Source organism: Macrobrachium rosenbergii, chromosome 25 (assembly GCF_040412425.1).
Source record: "Macrobrachium rosenbergii isolate ZJJX-2024 chromosome 25, ASM4041242v1, whole genome shotgun sequence".
Lineage (NCBI taxonomy): Eukaryota > Metazoa > Arthropoda > Malacostraca > Decapoda > Palaemonidae > Macrobrachium > Macrobrachium rosenbergii.
The window spans coordinates 40,446,910-40,466,909 of record NC_089765.1 but is presented as its reverse complement, the minus strand read 5'-3'; the positions used below and the strand labels follow the sequence as shown (position 1 = coordinate 40,466,909).

At 34.4% G+C, this 20,000-nt stretch overlaps 1 protein-coding gene across 2 annotated transcripts in view; it reads right to left on the bottom strand.

The window, feature by feature from the left end:
• LOC136852592 (WSCD family member AGAP003962-like) overlaps positions 1 to 20,000 on the bottom strand; it is an 866,331-nt gene that overhangs the window by 222,376 nt on the left and 623,955 nt on the right. Inside the window, exon 2 of one of the 2 annotated variants that reach the window (XM_067127453.1) lies at positions 12,602 to 12,696. The exons of the other annotated variant lie outside the window; for it this stretch is intronic. The gene's annotated coding sequence lies outside the window, so the exon portion shown is untranslated. The remainder of the gene's footprint in view (positions 1 to 12,601; positions 12,697 to 20,000) is intronic. 2 annotated transcript variants of the gene reach the window in all.

Genomic DNA, 20,000 nt, shown 5'->3' with positions numbered 1-20,000 from the left:
GCATTAAAGAATAAGTAATTGCCAGCCAAATCACCGATATGGTTAATGAATGCTAAGTTACTGCTCACTGATACGGGATTAAAATCCCCTTCCCGGATGACTCATCTTCAGCCAAAAGAAGACGGGATTTTAAGTGAATAAGCAAAATGTTTATGAGGGAACTGTTAAGCAGCTAATGCATGAGATTAAATTGAAGGTATATCTACCTAAAATAAATGAAACTCTTAGAGCTGCATAAAAGAAATATATCTATCTATCTATCTATCTATCTATCTATCTATCTATCTATATATATATATATATATATATATATATATATATATATATATATATATATATATATATATATATATATATATATATATATATATATATATATATATATATATATATATAAATCCACGAGATCAGTTAAGTTACCATAATGGCATGCGAAGCATGTTTTGTTTCTGTATGAATGGCTTAAAATGCCGTGAGAAAATCTGGGAACCGAATTATCAGGATGAAATCAGAAACGGAAGAATAACAGCGGAAGTCTTCAAATGGAGAAGAATCTTCTATGAAAATCAATTTCTCATAATAATACACCTACGACATAATAGATACACAAGTTTTTTGTGCAGGTGGTGAGCAGGTACATGCATTATTTTTACAAGGGTTTTTGCAATGTATCTTCACTGACATTAAATAAAGGTGCTCACTTAATGATGGCGAACTGTCTCTAAGATTAATTAGATGGAGAAAAAGTTGTGTGAAATAATAATAATAATAATAATAATAATAATAATAATAATAATAATAATAATAATAATACCTGGCAATTTACCAATTATCAAAGCCAGCAAATAAGTACGTACAGAAAAACTCATATTCTTTGAGAGCAGTACTCAATTGGTTTACAATAATAGATCGAAATACCAGAGAGAGAGAGAGAGAGAGAGAGAGAGAGAGAGAGAGAGAGAGAGAGAGAGAGAGAGAGAGTATCGAACGCGTACCCGAAGGCTACCGTAAGAAGGACGAAACCATTAAGAGGAAAGGTGAAAGTGGAGAAGGCTTATCTAACGCTGATGACCATTACCGTCAAATCGTGGGCCGTCCCCAGAGTTTCCCTTAATGATTCGCATTTGTCCTTTTGTTAGGAAAAATGACAATAAGTTCTTGCCTCAGGAGCGGTCATTCAAAGCGATTCTTCGCAAGAGACTTTTATGGTAATTACGTAATCGTGATGGGAATTGCCTACAACGTGAAAAGCAGGGGAGGGACAAAGTGCCGAGTAAAGAAGTCGGTGAGGGGTGATTACAGCCACGATAAGATTCGTTTAAATGCTGTTTTTTCTTGTAATTATTATTATTATTATTATTATTATTATTTAGAAGATACATCCTATTAATATGAAACAAGCCTACAGGGTTCTCTGACTTGAAATCCAAGCTTCCAAAGAATATGGCGTTCATTTGCATTAAATTACAGAAGATAACAGGAAATACAGAAAGAATATAAATACATAAATACAAGGTGAATTGTTGTACAGCAGCCATACGTTGCTCTTTCGCTTAAACTTTTGATGTTCTAATGGTACAAGTCTGAAAGAACACAGGAATGCAAACAATAACACCATTATATTCCAGTTATTACTCATGATGATACAAATGGCGTGGCTCCTACAAAGCCATGCCCAGGGTAACGCGTCCTTTGACCATATTGTGAGTCACAAGACGAGAAAACAACGAAGCTTTGTCTTTGGCCCATCGCCTTCCACCCTCATTCTGTGGTCATTTTAACGCCGTTTGTTTGTTCGAGCTCATGAGAGAGCAACGTGATACCATCTCTCCCTATATCTCTCTCTCTCTCTCTCTCTCTCTCTCCTCGTCGACGTAATCGACCGCCTTGGGAAGAAAGCCATCAAAATAAAATCACCACCTCTCTCTCCTCTCTCCTCAAGTGGTTAGCGAACAAATATTTCGCTTTCCTTTCCCATTTTATCGGTTCTTATGATCTGTGCTTTTCTGAACCTGCTCCCGATTGGAGACTAACTATTCACAACATGAGCGGTTAATATTTCATCCTAACTTACTTCCAATTAAAAAGGTAAATAGAGAAAATCATTAATTTTCATACTTCTAGAGCTACACTTCAATGTCCCTCAGAATAAAGTTGACTGTCACTTTCCTATGCTAAAATACCCCCTAGAATAATTCATATTCATGGAAGTTGGTAGATAATTTGTATAATGAATGACAAACATGACATCTCAATCTCGATTAGTTGAAAAATTGAGAATAATTCTCGTTTGTTCTTTGACCTCTAAGTGTGACCTTGACCTCGACCTCTCACTGTAATTTAGCATGCATCAGTAGTGGGGCAATCATACCAACTATGAAGTCTGCTTCTTACAGTTCAAGTTTCTGTTTGACCTTCGGTTTCCCATCTGTTCTAAAATGTAACAACAAAACATATAGTGATATTAAGTGCTTTCAAGATGCTGAGTACTTGACATGTTACAGCTTCTCTCCTACTTAATAACACTTGTACTCACGACAAAAAATAAAAACTATAATTTTGAAGGTAGAGAAAAAGTATATATATCCTGGGCCATTTTGCATATCTCGCTCATATCAGAGCCGTAATCATATGCAGACGAAAGAGAGAGAGAGAGAGAGAGAGAGAGAGAGAGAGAGAGAGAGAGAGAGAGAGAGAGAGAGGAGAATGTTCCTAAGGGAACATTCTCCTCAGAATAGCAACTTTCTCTCTCTTTATCAAAAAAGTTCTTGTACCACTTTCAGAAAGAAAACAAGTAAAAAATGCGCCAAAGTTTCTTCGGTGCAATCGAGTTTTCTGTACATCGTATAATCAAGGCCATCGAAAACAGATGTCTTTCAGTGGTCTCGGTATAATGCTGTATGAGCCTCGGCCCATGAAACTTTAAACACGGCCCGGTGGTAGTCTGGCGTATATCGGTGCCACTCACGATTATGGCTAACTTTAACCTAAAGTAAAATTAAAACTACTGAGGCTAGAGGGCTGCAATTTGATGAGTTTGATGATTGGAGGTTGGATGATCAACACCCCAATTTGCAGCCCTCTAGCCTCTGCAGTTTTTAAGATCTGAGGGAGGACGGAAAAAGTGCAGACTGGTAAAAGTGCGGACAGAAACAAGTGCGGACGGACAGACAAAACCGGCACAATAGTTTTCTTTTTAGAAAACTAAAACCCATTTAAAAGTTGATATTCATTTCACTGGAATCTTACAGCATGGTTTTGTATCTGTTTTCATGTACGCGTGTGTTCTTATTCATCTGAGTCTGTATGGAGGTTTACTGTTAAAGGTCTGAGAATACCATGAAGGTTGCAGTAAAAAGCTTGTGAATACAAGAAATTATTAAAAATCATCATTAAATACACTATATTAAAAAAATCTTGACAGTATTGTAGATTGTGAACAAAATATTTGTAAAACTCCCACTTCGTAAAGGATAAAAGAAACGTAGTATACCGGTAATAATTCAAAGCAAACTTCAACAATATCTGACGCCACGCCCATAACTAAGGCGTGAATTCAGACTTAATTCTGACATGTCATCGGATGAGTTCACGTGTTGTTTGTGATAAGCCATGTTACTTTACTTCTTTTTTAATTTATGTTGGGACGCAACACTGGCAGATGGTAATATCATGCGCGTATTTAGTAGACCGTACAGAACCGTTTTCAAAAGCGCAAATAAAATCGAATCCAATAAATGAAAACTTGCTAAGACGATGGATATATAATTCTTGATGTACAACGACACTATACTGGTACAGTGCGTTTATGCTTTAATATATTACGATCTTTTCCCGTATACCTTTTAGCAATCACAAACATGTTGACTATCTTCTCTGATCACTAACTATTATCTCACTTCTCCTTTCTCTTTCATTGTTCCTTTTGCTTTCTCATTCGTAGCCAAGAACTACAGGTCTCTTAGCTGTGTGATTGCTCATGAAGGGAAGCTGGATATTACACACAAAAAGAAGAATGTCATAACATTCTGGAAATAACGAAATTTCCTTCGGGATTATTTCCAAGGAAAAGAAGTGGGAGATAAAAATCTGACTAACACGCAGACTGTCTCACGTGAATTGTGCCTTCCCAAAGTATAGAAACGAGCGTGTGTGTGTGTGTGTGAATACAAACAAGCACATTTTAAGCACCAATTCCCTTAGTTATTTTATTATACAAAAATTGGAATTATCTATGCAAATTATTGACAGATGTAATCTTCAGCGAGCAGGATCCATAAAACATGCTATAAGAGACTAACATACCCCGATTAAAGAAGAATAGATATTACCAAGGGGCATAAAGAAATCACAATCTAAGCACCAGTTTCATCAATCTCAGATTTCCTTCCATTGAGGTTTATTACACCTGAAACTATGCTCGTTTTTTCCTCCTGTCCGGGGCGAAGGAGAGGGAAATTTCTTAAAATTTATATATAGATAAAATCTACGAAGGAAAAGGAAACATATATAATATATATATATATATATATATATATATATATATATATATATATATATATATATATATATATATATATATATATAATTATATTTACAAACCAGGTACAGATCCTCCTCTCTCTCTCTCTCTCTCTCTCTCTCTCTCTCTCTCTCTCTCTCTCTCTCTCTCTCTCTCTCTCTCCCCAGACAGGAGGCAAATAAACGAACAGGTATTCCAGTGCAATAAGCTTCACTGCGAGGAAAGTCTCCATCTGGGAAGTTGGACATCGCAACTCATATTCCTAATTCCATAACACTCCCCACCCTTCCTATCTCCCCTTTCCTCCCTCCCGCCCACCTCCTTTTTTTTTTTTTTTTTTTAAGAAGCTGAAGTGATGCTAGAATTCTCTTTGAGATGCGAATGTCTTTTACGAAGATTAAATTTTTTGCGAGCGAATCTTCGTCATATATATCTCGCATGGAAGCTGCATTACTTAAGGCCGTTTTGAGCCCGTGACAGAGGCTGAAAAGGCTCAACAGAAAACGGTTGGGGGAGAATAAGTGAAATCTGATTCTGAAGAAAGCGATTGACTCGTGTCTCTTGAGGGATTATTGAAGTAATTAGCTAGAACGTATGATGTCATTCACTCTTAATGTGGGAAAGTGTTGGCCTACCCGGTTATCTTAGCTTAGGAAAATAACGATTAAAATAATGTCTGTAAAATGAGGTAAGTAAGTAACCTTAGGGAGGATATTAATCGAGATGGAAGGTCCAGACGTTATTAGCTGCACTTAGTTTCATTTGATCCTAACAAACAGGGAAACGAAAAGGAGAACGTTTTATAATAATATAAAAAAACGTTGTATTTAATATATACATACAAACTGATTTTGCTAACCTAGCTAGGATTCAGAGCCATCATATAACAAATCTATTCCCTCTGGAACATATCTCAAGTTTCAAACATGGCAATGCCAAATTTGTTTCTCTGTGGAGTAGAACCACAATTTCTAGGTTTGCACAGAGAGAGAGAGAGAATCAAATCTATGAAGGAAAGGATCACAAACTCTGAATACCTTACCTCGGCTTTCACCCGGGTGAACTGAAGATTACCTAGCCGAGGACCCGTTTTTAATTATGATAAGAGGATTTGCATTTTGACGGGGTACTGTCCACTCACTCATAATATTATTCTTCTTCTTTCTCTCCCTTTCCTACTCAGACCAGCAACAGTCAGTTCAACAAGTGTACCTCTGTTGACCAAAGCCTTGGTCAACAAAGGTACACTGGATTTCTAAGGAATCGAACCCAAGCCATTCCTTTTCTCGACAGATTCGGTATTTGAACACAAGTTCCTCAGTTGTGCGACGAGTGGTAACACACGCACACACACACACACACACACACACACAGACAGAGAGATTTTATCACGATTCTTATTATTTCAAAACATTCCTATGTAAAAATATATTTGAATGAAAACTGTGTCGAATAAAGATACTAACACTCAGAAAAAGTCTTTTCTACATGGAAAGCAGAATAAACATGTAACACTTTCCAACACTTTTCAAGGAATTTTTGCGAGCGCTGTTGCATTCGCTGAGCTCCGAATTCTTCCGCCAAAGAATTACGAAGAGTATTCAAGGGGGGAGAAAACGAAGAAAAAGAAAATGGTGTTTCTGAACCTCAGATATACTCCAAGGACCTTTAAGAGGCCTCCCTAAAAGGGTTCATACCCAGCAACTGTTTGTTCTGAAGTTTCCATTCCTGGCGAGTCAAATATTTTCACATATTTTCCTGTTTGTTGTAAAACAAAAGTAACTTCTTTGTATATGATTTACTTGTATTCGCGGATATGAGAAACGTCGGAAGAATGATTATTGACATCAAAGCTACACAAAATCATATAAATCAGAAATAGATATTTATTAGATCTGATCTGATTTAAATTACGTAACACAGACCTCATTAGCATCAAGTTGGGCTACCTACACATACTGTGCTATTCACCTTCATCTTATTTACACCCTTGCATTTCGTTAATATTTAGGTTCCTCTTTCACTTAATACGTCCAGCACTTTCTACGTCACCCTCTCCTACCTTCCTGCTAACACTTCTGGAATATACTCTTCACCAAACGACTGACCCCCATTCTTTCAAAATGGCTGAACTATCTCAGAACTCCAGTGCATTTTTTCACCTACGCGAACCCTTTTATCACATCTATTTATCTCCGCATTTCTTAACCCGTCAGCTAGTCTTACACCACTATACTTTGCGAGAATTTAATTTCTACAGCCTCAACCTTTTGTCTTTCAATCACATTCAACATTCACATTTCAGTTAATATGGCCAGTTGGCTCAATGATTCATTTTGTTGTTGCAGATTAAGTTGTCCTTATGCCAGCATGTGTCCTTGCTCCTGGAGTAGCTCGAGGAAAACTTGCATTTATTCCTATTATGGTTTCCGTAGACAGTCCTCTTGTGAACACTTTCACGAAAAAATGTCCTTAGTTTCTGCAGTCTCTCTCCACTGTCCCCAATCAGGACCCATCATTTAAACATGAACTATTCCCCGATCCATGCACGACTCATTTTCTTATCCCACAACTTTGAGCCCTCATCAATAGTTCAACCATAACGATATTAAATAGCCATGGAGATACATTTTTTGTCTCAGACCCACTTCTGCGATAAACCAGTCATCCTCCCATCTACAGAGTGTGACACCAATTTCGCTTCCATCATAGAATATCTTAAGCATTTTCTGTTTTAACACCGCTATCATTCCACCTGGCCAGCGCTCTCTCAGCTTCCCTCTCGTTCAGGATCATTTGTTTAAAGGTGTTTGTACGAAAATGGGTGTCAACATGTTGACATATGTACAAATTCGGTCACTTTGTGTACAACAGAAATATGGCAAGAAACTACCATGCATGTCAATGACGTTAAGGAATTTAAAAGTTAATAAAAAAAAATTGAATACGGCACCGCAAATAAAAGGAACAATAAAATAAATGCACATTTTCCAATTGTGCGCGTTCCCTGATCACAGCTCTCACAGCCTAATTGCGTTCTGATACTTTCATGGAGTACCAGCATGGTTTGGGAAGGAGTAATTAGTCAATCAACTCATTTTATTTACTTCAATTTCACTCTTCTGTACCTCTGTCAGCTTTATTGATTTCGATAACCCCTGAGTGTAGAGATACTTTTAACTTTATTCCTCTCTCTCTCTCTCTCTCTCTCTCTCTCTCTCTCTCTCTCTCTCTCTCTCCAGCGTCAATGACCATAGCGGTTTTGACGCCAGTGTATATAAATCAATCATCTCTCATACACACACACACACCAACACTGCTTCTATGTACTCCACTTATGGAGGAATGTCTTTTTTTATTTCTTCCTTCTCCACCATTTGCCATTCTGGCCTGACAACGGAGTTTTGGTGTTAAATGGCAACAGCGTTCCCCGATCCCTTAAAAAAAAAGTTGATCCCGCCCTGAATACCGTCTCACTTCTAAACGGTTTTTAACGTTCAGGCCTACGAACACTCAAGGTTTCAGTTACTAATCTATATCAAGGCTGCTTTGCCTCTAAAGAGCCTTACAAACCTTTAGGATGTATTCCATCGTTTTGGTTACTGTTTGAAACAGCCAAGGAAACGTTCTTAAGAATATCTGGCATATACACGCACACATGAATAAATACTGGCAAAAGTGTATTTGTTCAAGGTGCTCGTGGGTGTAACGGCACACACACACAAATACATCCCTAGCAGAATCCCGCAAGCGACGAGCCACACTAAATATTGATAATGAAAACACACAAGTAAGCGCACGGTCTTGAACGTCGTCTAAGAGAAAGACAAATACAACGACTCACGAAAACCAATAAAATGAGACTGAAAATACATGTATTTTGAGAGAGAGAGAGAGAGAGAGAGAGAGAGAGAGAGAGAGAGAGAGAGAGAGAGAGAGAGAGAGAGGAACGATACAAAGAAGAGGTCCCGTAATACGAGAGGCTGTAAATCTGAAGAGGTGAAGTTCTTCCCTCTCGAAGGAAAATAAATCCATAAACCCGTAGTGGCAGGATCTACAACCTAATCCCTGGTCCCGGGTCTCAAGTGACACGCACACACCAACAATAAAACGATGGTGACAGAGAGAGAGAGAGAGAGAGAGAGAGAGAGAGAGAGAGAGAGAGAGAGAGAGAGAAGGAAGGAAGGGATGAGGGTCGCGTTAGGAATGAAGAATTCCTTACTGCAAGAAATTATTAAATTATATAATTATCACTGATACATGATCATTACTACCTTTTACTTTTACGGGAATTATTACACAGGCGGGAAGTTCTGTGCTCTATGATTGGTCTGGTAAGCCATTATATCAAATCGGGAATTATTTCTACCCTGTATTTATCTTACTCTTTTTTTTTAATAACGGCACAGTATTTATACATCCAATGCAAAATATTACATAATAATTTTCCTTTTGTTGGATGATACCGCCACTTTACTCTTGACCGACCACTTAATATAAGGTTTAATAAATACATAAATTTTTTATTAATGCAAATATGATGGCGAGAAGTTTTCAGTTTATAACAAAGTAAATGTATTTACTCTTAAGACAAGTGAGAAGGAGGATGATTTCTTAAGCACCCTCATATTCACACACTGATAAGGGTGGATAGCCCGAGCTTTCTTTTTGAATGTTTCTTTTGTGCGCGATTTAAACAGGCAGGTCTCTTGAAAGTCAATACTATTGTAACTACACATAAAAATATGCAACAGATATTCAAGTAAAATAAAAAAAAAAGCTGATAAAACAGGGGTTAATCTGTACTTTATTATAATAATAATAATAATAATAATAATAATGTGAGTAATAAAAATCCACAATTATATAGTAAATATATTACTATGTAAAAAATCAAAGACTTTCGAACACCTGAACGGTGTTCCTCATCAGTGTTAACGTTAATAATAATAATAATAATAATAATAATAATAACAATAATAATAATAATAATAATAATAATAATAATAATAATAATTATTATTATTATTATTATTATTATTATTATTATTATTATTATTATATTATTATTATTATTCAGAAGATAAGCCCCTGTACCTTAAAATTCAAGCTTCTAAAGAAAATAGTGTTCATCTGAAAGAAGCACAAAAAAAAGGAAAATACAAAGCAAAAGATTAGTTATTAGAAAAGAAAGGAAAGATAAATGAATAAATTAATAAAGAAACAAATAAAAATATAAACAAATGAGTAAAATGCGAGGTGGATTGTTTCAATGTAGTAATGCATTGCATCTTCCCTTGAACTTGTGAGGTTCTAATTGCACAACATCCGCAGGGAGACTGTCCCACAGTCCAACGGTGTGAGGAATACAACGCCTCACGAACATGAAGAGACAATAAATCCGCTTGATCGGACGATGCATAAACAATAAAACGCTATCTTACGAAAAGCATAACTTTTAACAAATTACCGGTACAGGAGGCAAACTTGGTTCTGCCGGCTATGATGAACCGGGCCCAATGCTCGTGAGACTTTTATTGGGAAATAAATCCATATTCTGCGGAAAGCGGTTTGGAGTTTAGGAGGGGTTAGGAGAAGACTTCAAGCGTAACGAAACACACTGAACTAATAATTCGCTATAATTCATATATATATATATATATATATATATATATATATATAAATACATATATATATTTATATATATAATTAAATAAATATATGCATATACATATTTATGTATGTCTGTATACACACACACATGTATATATATATATATATATATATATATATATATATATATATATATATATATAGTATAGTATATATATATACTGTACATATACATACATACAATCACACGCACGAACACACATACATATATACATATATATATATATATATATATATATATATATATATATATATATATATATATATTATATATATAGATAGATAAATAGATAGATAGATAAATAAATAAATATATGGACACTTTTGGATAGGTATCCTGGAAAATCCATTATCTGTCCTGACCAAAGAAGAGAAGTATCACCCGGTAGTAAGTCGACTGTGCTGGGTGGCAAACCGGGTTGATAAGAGCATTGGGTTAGCTACATCCTAGATGACTTACTGACAATGGAAAGGTTAACATCTTTTGGGGACAATTTCTCTGAGGAAATAAAGTATATATATATATATATATATATATATATATATATATATATATATATATATATATATATATATATATATATATATATATATATATATGCCACTTTTTATAGAATGCTAGTAATAAAAACAAGTTATATAAGAAAAAGAATTTCCCCTAAGGGCATCGTTTACAATTTTAAGATCAAAGCATGTCGACCAATGCACAAACTTGGCTAAATGCACTATAATAATAATAATAATAATAATAATAATAATAATAATAATAATAATAATAATAATAATAATAATAATAATAATAATAATGACATTATCTCTATCCCCCATTCCAACTGTAAAAGTGATGGTAACAATAATATCACCTCTAGCCTAAAACGCATCAAAGCAATCAACTGATAATCTTGCAGCTCTTCACTAATTTATCAATGGGACTCTAATTTGTAGATAACAGGGTTCATATGTACACTTTTTTTGGAACACGTCTTTGTCAAAGCAGAATCAATTATATTCCTGCTAATATAATCATTACAAAATAATGTTTGTGTTACGTTTGTCCAATTAACAGGGTGATCAGAATTACTGAGATGGATACAATGAGCACTAGGGGACTTTGTTGTTCTAATAGAGTGTTGATGTTGCTTTAATCTAATAGACAATTCTTTCCTAGTTTGTCCAATATATTTCTTTTCACAATCCCTATATGGAATGGCACAGAGACAGCCTATGGATTAGATGGGAAATATTTTCACAAGCACACAATTAACAGTATTTGAGCTTTTAGAAAGTAGATTGACATCAGAATTATTCTCCAATTTAGGTAATTAATGAAAATTCTTGTGGCAAGATCAACCCAAAACAATGATGTAAAAAGGCCTCCACAACACTGTTTAAAAAGTTTCCTCGGAATTTTTTAAATCTCTGTCAACAAAATTCCTTGGATACAAAATTTTTTCACCAATTGCAAGGATCTTATTTATCTCTTCTTCTAACTACTCAGGACGGCAAATTCTTAATACTCTCAAAAACATCAAGGGATAAACTGATAATCGACATGTACTTTGATGATTTGAAAAATAATTGATATAGCACTTGACACTTGTATTTTTTATATATGTACATTAACTTTGAAACTGTGGTTTTGCCTGATTTTGTATATAGTTCACTTTTGATTAGTGTGGTTCTTTATGACCTTGACCTCAAATTTCTTAATTTTTCATTCAATTCATTTGCTTGAACATTTTAACATATGATGACCTTATCGTTCCATAATTAGGTCATGTTATTGAACATTCTAAGTTTGCACAAACATGATGACCTCTGCGTTTGAGTGTATACACAGATTCATCAAGGTAACAACATTTTATGCAAGCTAAAATTTCATGACCGTGACCTTCCGTTTGACTTTGACCTCACATTTCTTAATTTCCCATTTACCTCATTTCCTTGAACACCGCGAAGGATAATTTCGAGCCCTTCGAGCACAGCATATCTTGGAAAAGAAAGTTTGACTAACTGCCAAATCAGTGATCTCGATCTTCACTTTGATTATGGTCTTACATTTTTTATTTTGTCTTCTAGCTGCCTCTTCGTTTCACTTTGAATTTAGCCAAGTTGTAAAGAAACTATACAAACATCTCCTACAGGCTACCTGTTTTTTGTTGGGAAATACCTGTTAGCCACGACGGGACACATAATATGTCCTGCAGGCTTTATTTTTTTAGGGGGGGTTTAATAGGTGAGCGGGGAAATTTCAAAGATACTTCTAGAAGAAAACAGAGATTCCCTTTCGATCCCACATATGGGCGAGGACAAACATAATATTATAAGCAAAGGAATAACTGGAAAGCAACTAGACAAACACTTTCATAGGAATGTAACTTAATGACATTATTCGTTTATCCATACCTGTTACATTGTTTAGCTGGAATATGCATTGCGAGGGAGTACTGATATAGCTTCCAGTTATGACACAGAAACACGAACACGTCTGCAGTTCATACCTGAAAGAAAAAAAGGAAAGCGTTAATGAAAATAGTGATATGAGACAGATGAGAATAAATCAACTAATGCATGTATTGCATTAATGAGATTATGCTACTGAGCAGAGACAAAACTTGCCCATGCCTGTTCTCACAGTATAAATAAAGCAAAAGCAAAATAGCAATAAACAAAATATCCACGTTTTCAATGATTGTGTTTCTACTAATGATTTTGACATACAGAAGAAATATCAAATATTGCTAGTATTCCAAGACTAGCTGAAATCCTAGGTGGTAAAGCAGGATGATACATGGCCAACACCCCAATAAGGAAAGCAGGCCATGACAGAAAATTAAATGAAAAATAACGAATAAAAGCGTGAAAGAGAAATAATAAAATACAATACAATACAATATATATATATATATATATATATATATATATATATATATATATATACACTGTATGTATATATATACTGTATATATATACACATATATGTAAATGAAAACGAAAAAACAAAATAAAGTTCATAAGCAAAAAATTACACTATGAAGTGAAATTCATGTTAGCATGTTCAAGAAAAAAAAATTTTTTTTCCACTAAGTCTGAACTTCCGAAGTCACAACGATATTACTACGAGATTAGAAAGCGCATTCCAAAATTTGGTCATAACAGTACTGAACATTAAAAAGTCTCTGGCGCTGAACCTTACAGAAGAAAAGGAAAGACTGCTAGAATTAACTGCATATCTAGAACTAAGTGGTGGTTGCTCTAGATTAGGAAAATATGCTTACAAGGATGATCAGAATTATGAAATATGTTATACCGTTTGCGCAATCTTTGTCATCAGACAAAGAGAAGTGTGGGTTAACAGTGGACACCTAATCATACTTAAACGTTCGCCTAACCTTAACTGAAACAGCAATTCTGCACTGAGAGAAAATAATTCGTTTTGGCCTAGCAACTTCATGCGGTCATGGGCGGCAATGAGGTCACAGACGTCATCGGAGTAAGTTAGAAAAAAAATGAGGGGATTTTGCATCAAATCTTATTTTAAAGAATATCGTAATGCACGTATAGAGAACGAATAAAAAACAAGAAAGCATATCGACAATCATTATTCCTTTCTAATTTGTGTAAAAACTTATATGTGCGGACCTATACATAAGCATGCAAAAAGTTGAGAGAGAGAGAGAGAGAGAGAGAGAGAGAGAGAGAGAGAGAGAGAGAGAGAGAGAGAGAGAGAGAGAGAGAGAGAGATGCAAGTTACAAGCTTAAAACTTCACATTAAACTAACCACCAATAAGAACCATAATATTCTAAGAATATATATATATATATATATATATATATATATATATATATATACATATACAGTATATATATATATACACAGTATATATATATATATATATATATATATATATATATATATATATATATATATATATATATATAGATATATGTATATCTATGAAGTGGTTTAGGCTTTATTTGGAGTGCTTCCATTTTTATGATAAACCTGCCGATATCACTACAAGGATATTTGGAAGCAAATCATTGGCAATAAATAAAAGTGTTACAGTGACGGAAAATTTATTCTCATCCTCTTTTTAATGTTACAAGCAAGTATTTGGGAATATTACAAGATTCTTTGGTAAAAAAGAGAGAACATTTTATTAAAGTGCACCAGACTTCTTTAACAAGGTAGAATGAATAAAACGAATGAGTTTTTCAATATCTTTGTTTACGGTAGGAACCAATGGCGCATAATCAAACTATACGTTAGATAACAACTGTAATATAATTCCAAAGGTCAAATAAAACTATTATATACATATATATATATATATATATATATATATATATATACAGTATATATATATATACGGTATACACACACACATATATACAGTATATATATAATTTATTTGACCTTTGAATTATATTACAGTTGTTATCTAACACACACACATTATATATATATATATATATATATATATATATATATATATATATATATATATATATATATATATATATATATATATATATATATTCAAAGTATGCAAGACAACAAGTAAACATTCTGCGTACATTTAACATAAATCAAGTTAGTTAATACATAAGGAGATACATATAAAATTTCTTGGAGAAGAGGTCAAGTTAGGTTCAATGGATTTTTTTTTTATAAAAATCTTTCAGACGCCTTAAGTCATGAAAAAACAAACTTTATAAAAATTCTTAAGAGTTTTAGCTTGTACATGGCTCTAGTCTTTTCAAAGATTCCTACAAAAAAATGTCCATTCTGCCTAACTTCACCTTTTCTCCAAAAACCTTTGAGATTTTGCAAAGCATAAATGGCAACAGAGCATCACCAACACTAAGAAAACAGGCACAAAATTGAAAGTTTTTTTTTTGCTAACTCGTCTCTCTGCCTGTGAATCCAAAGCAAGTGAAATGAGTGACACGGAAGCTCAGCAAATACGAAAGAATATACGATAACGATGGGAAACAAGATAAAAGTGTAAAAATAAGCCGAGGGGAGTGTAGGCAAACATAGTATGAAATGTTGAATTTCTTTTTCTTTTACCCGGGTATCCTCTCTACGTAATCCAAGTTATGGATACTGTTCATGATTCCACGAATACAGACGAGAGGGCAGATGAAAAGAGACAGGAACAAGAGGCAGTGGAAAAATTAATTACTGTAGTGATGGTACATTTATTTTCTTTCCCCTTGTCTTTTGCTAGCAGGTATTTGGAAATAATTCATTATTCTTTTTGTATAAAAAGGCACATTATTTTATTATACAATGCAATCACGAAAGTGCACCAGACGTCTTTAACGATGTAGAACGAATAGAATGAATAAGTTTTTCATTATCTTGTTTACGGGATGAATTAAGGGCACTGAAGAAAACTACGCATTAGATAACACCGGTCATACAATTCCGAAAGTCAAATAAAATCGGATCTACTTATTCTTATACACACCTCACCAAACATACCGAGTACATTTAAGTTTTACAGAGATTTAACATTTCATTTGGTACATGAGGAGATATGCATAAAAGCTTCTGGGAGAAAAGGTAGAGTTAGGTAACATGGATTTTTTTTTTGTTATAAAGATCTCTGAAACGACTGAAGTCTTGCAAGGACAAACTTTATAACATTTCTAAAGTTTGTTTTGCGTGTATATGACACCTGACTTTTAAAACATTTCTGTAACAAAAAATAAATATTCATTTTTCACACCATCACCTTTTCTCCAAGAACCTTCGAGATAGTGTGCGGCGTAAATGGCAGAAGTGCACCACCAACACTGAGAAGGCACAAGCACAAATGGGGGACCTTTTTTTTTTTTTTTTGCTAAATCGTCTCTCCACCTGTGATGTCAAAGTAAATGAAACGAATGACATGCAAGCTCAGCAAATACGAAAGCTTATACGATAACGACAGAAGACAGGATGGACAAAATATAGAAAAGGGAGAGAGTGGAGGTAAACACAGTATGAAACGTTTAATTCTTTATTCTTTTAGCCGGGTGTCCTCTCTATGTAATTCAAGTTATAGATACTGTGGATGATTCCACGAACAGATAAGAGGTCAGATGAAGCGAGATACAGGAAGAGGGGGCAGTTGGAAAATCAAGTATGTGATCAAAATGACACAGTCAACTGGAATAGCACGTAACAGAAAATTTATTCTACTATGGTTCAGTTACATTCCATTTCCAGGAGAAAATGATTATGGTGCACGTTTAAATATACTTCATGGTCAAATACTTAAGTGAGAGCGTGGTTTAGTAATCAGAGAACGCTTGATACGTCTGTGCTAAACTCAGCAAATCCAAAGCATAAAGCCAGAAAGAGAGATTTAAAAATATAGTGTATTATACTGTATACCATCGAGAGGAAAACAATAAATATTGGTCCAGAAAACATTCTGTAAACAAAACCATAAACACGCAAGTATTCAGTTCAAAAACAACAGAACCATTACAAACGAGCTCGAACGAAAACGAAGACAAGGAAAACAAGTAAAAGAGAAAAAAAAAGAAAGTAAAAAAACTGAATTTCCAGACGAGACAAGGAGGAAGAAAGGCCAACCTCATCACTGACGATTTTGATAAGAAAAAGACAAACTTTACGAGGAAGTTTTCATGGCGCCTGAAAATGGATCCATGATTCACGAAAAGGGATTGGACGCTCAAAGGGCCCAGGTAGCAATCCGCTGATCTAATGAGAGAGGGAGAGAAAACGGACACTGTTATAGAAGCTTTCGCTTTAATTTTCATATCTTAGCGAAGATTGGCGTACTTCCATATACATCTACAAATCTGCTGAACATGTACATAAACTTCAAGAGTACTTAACAATACCGTTACCCCCTCTCCTTTACTATTTAAAAAAAAAGTAAAGGAAAAACTATACAAGCCGTATGAGGACTTACCTTAGAACCGTTTAAGATGTAATGTGGAGGGTGGTGAAAACATAAGGTATAGAGGGTAGCCTGACATCGATTTTGGAAGAAAATGCATTCTTTGCAAGTAAAGGTATACAGGAGGATAGCTGATTTGGTTTTTGCTGAGACAGGTAAAATTTGATTAAATGATAACTGAAAGCCAACTGGCGGATAACAGATCTAGTTTTAGCTGAGACAAGTAAAATTTTATGAAGTGATGGCTGAAAGCAAATTGAGCAGATGTATGGACAAGTTCGTTGGATTAAGGAAAGCATTATAGGAAGGAATGAAGAGAAGCTGAGCTTGCGGATGTTGATCGTTGATAATGAAGAAAAACTAATAAAACTACCGACCGAAAGTGTTTGAAAGTGATTATAAGAGAAGAATGTTGAATGTGCGTGCTAGCAAAAGAAAACACCACTAAAATGAACATGTACATAAAAAGTAAGCTATGTATCCCATACATGAATATCAAAAAATCATTAACTGCAATACAGAAACTAAAAGTTTGGCAGAAAACGGAACAACAGAGTAACGATTTTTGTCTTATCCATCAGAGGTTTAGCCTTGAGGATAAGAGGAGATTCAGAAGATGAGAGAAATGCTGCCTAAACATATAAATTACATTTGCATCATTCGAGCCAGATCTTTTATTCTAATACCCATTTGACAGCCAACAAAACTATGAGTGTCAGAATTATGAAGATTAAAAAAAAAATTATGAGGACCATAGAACCTTACACTGCCATATGGCTTATGGTGATTTGAATTTCCACAATTAAAACGTTCAACTTGAATTTCTATCCCTTGACTAAAGTTACTGACTCACATCGAAAGCTTTTTCTAATATTTTCAAAACTCAAAAAGATAAAGTTTGGTCTAATCTGAGGATTAATAAATAATCAAACAATGCCGCTAGTAAAATAAATAAAATCATATAGAATTTAGTGATAAAAAATAATGCCCCTAGTAAAATAAATAAAATCATCTAGAATTTAGTGATAAAAAAGTAATGCCCCTAGTAAAATAAATAAAATCACATAGAATTTAGTGATAAAAAGTAAGATATGAATTCTTAATTTCAGCCGGTTTTCTGAATGACACTCTTCAGGAAGAGAGACAGATCAACACCTGAGAGAGAGAGAGAGAGAGAGAGAGAGAGAGAGAGAGAGAGAGAGAGAGAGAGAGAGAGAGAGAGAGAGATTCTCTTCTGTCTTCTGTACCAGGTTTTAACAAGAGGAAAAAATAACGCACAAAAGAAAAATGTAAGATGTTATCGACATAAAAATGTATCGGCATTGAATGATTTAATCCGAGGTTAATGACCAACAATGAGTTTCTTACGCAGGTTTTTTGCAGATGAGCCTAACTAGATCAATGTAATCTAAAAACTTGACCACAATACAGGCAACTGAGATAGTTATACTCAACATGCCCCCTTATCTTTGCCGCTCATGAACAATCTTTTCATGGGGATCTGATAGCCTCGATTATCTATAAATATCAAGGATGGATGAACCTCACAAAATTAATTTGTAAACTGAATACAAAAGGAAGGCAAAACAGAACAATTTAAATATCAGTAACAGTATAACATGATAATTAAAGAGGGTAGCTCTGTAAGAAATAGAAATAAAAAAAGGGTGATTAGGACAGACAAAAGAAGCTTTCAAAATAGGAAGGGAATGTTCAGAGATCCCTCGCAGAAGAGTCAAAACTCCGGCTATGAGAAACATTCTCTGTGGATTAGAGAAATGGAAAGCGGGGAATTTTCACGAGAAAGCGTAGATTAAAGACTGTAATTCAGAAGACAAATACAGCAGGGATAATAATAATGAGAATAAAAATGCTTGCCATGGGAAATGCATTTAAAAGCAGGAGACTCTAGGGCATATACTGTAAATAAAACAAGAGCCAGAGAACAATAGGGAAGTTTAATTTTAAAAGAGAGTGTTACTTGACTTATTGCGTATGTAAATATAATTCTAACCTTTTTGAGAGATATATTTTAGTCTAAAAGCATAAAACTTTATAGGTATACAAGTTTGCAAAATCTAAAAACAAACACTTCAAAAACGACAGTTTATAATATTTTTAGCTTTAGAAGGAAAAATAATATTCTCATAAGGGAATTATTCTCCCTGGATTACAATAATTCAATATGTGTAATACTTACTCCTCATCTTTCGTGAGTCCTCTTATGTAAACAATACCATACTTGTGGCACTAGGGAGAAGCTACCTGTGAGGACACAGGTACTATAAGGGCACGTTCCTTGAAATCCACTCGGCCTCTGCTGAATTAAGCAGTGAGTTGGGTGCATAGTAGACGTGCCAATTGTAGATGGTTGTAGCAGAGAGAGAGAGAGAGAGAGAGAGAGAGAGAGAGAGAGAGAGAGAGAGAGAGAGAGAGAGAGAGAGAGAGAGAGAGACAACTCTTACCCCAGTAAGGTGAAGCCACTCATCAGATCAGATATTGTATTTTCTCTGGAATATTTATAGAACTCTACATTTGTTAAACAACACTAATGGAGTATGACATAATTTATGACATAATTTTCGCTAATAAATTCTGGTCATTCCTTCAACAGTCCTAGGAATTCATTCTTCGGTTACCAATGATAAGAGTGAAAGGCAACAACTAAAAATATCGAACAGCATTAAAAAAAATAAATATTTAAAAACTAATTCCAATTTATAATTATAATACAACACAATGACCAATTAACGAACGTACAGTTTAAAGCTATTTAATTGTGGGTGTCCCTAAAACTAAAACAAAATTTTCTTTCTTTTTTTTTTTTTTTGCAAATAACGTATAACAATACCTGCACCAAATTACAAGAGGGACAAACG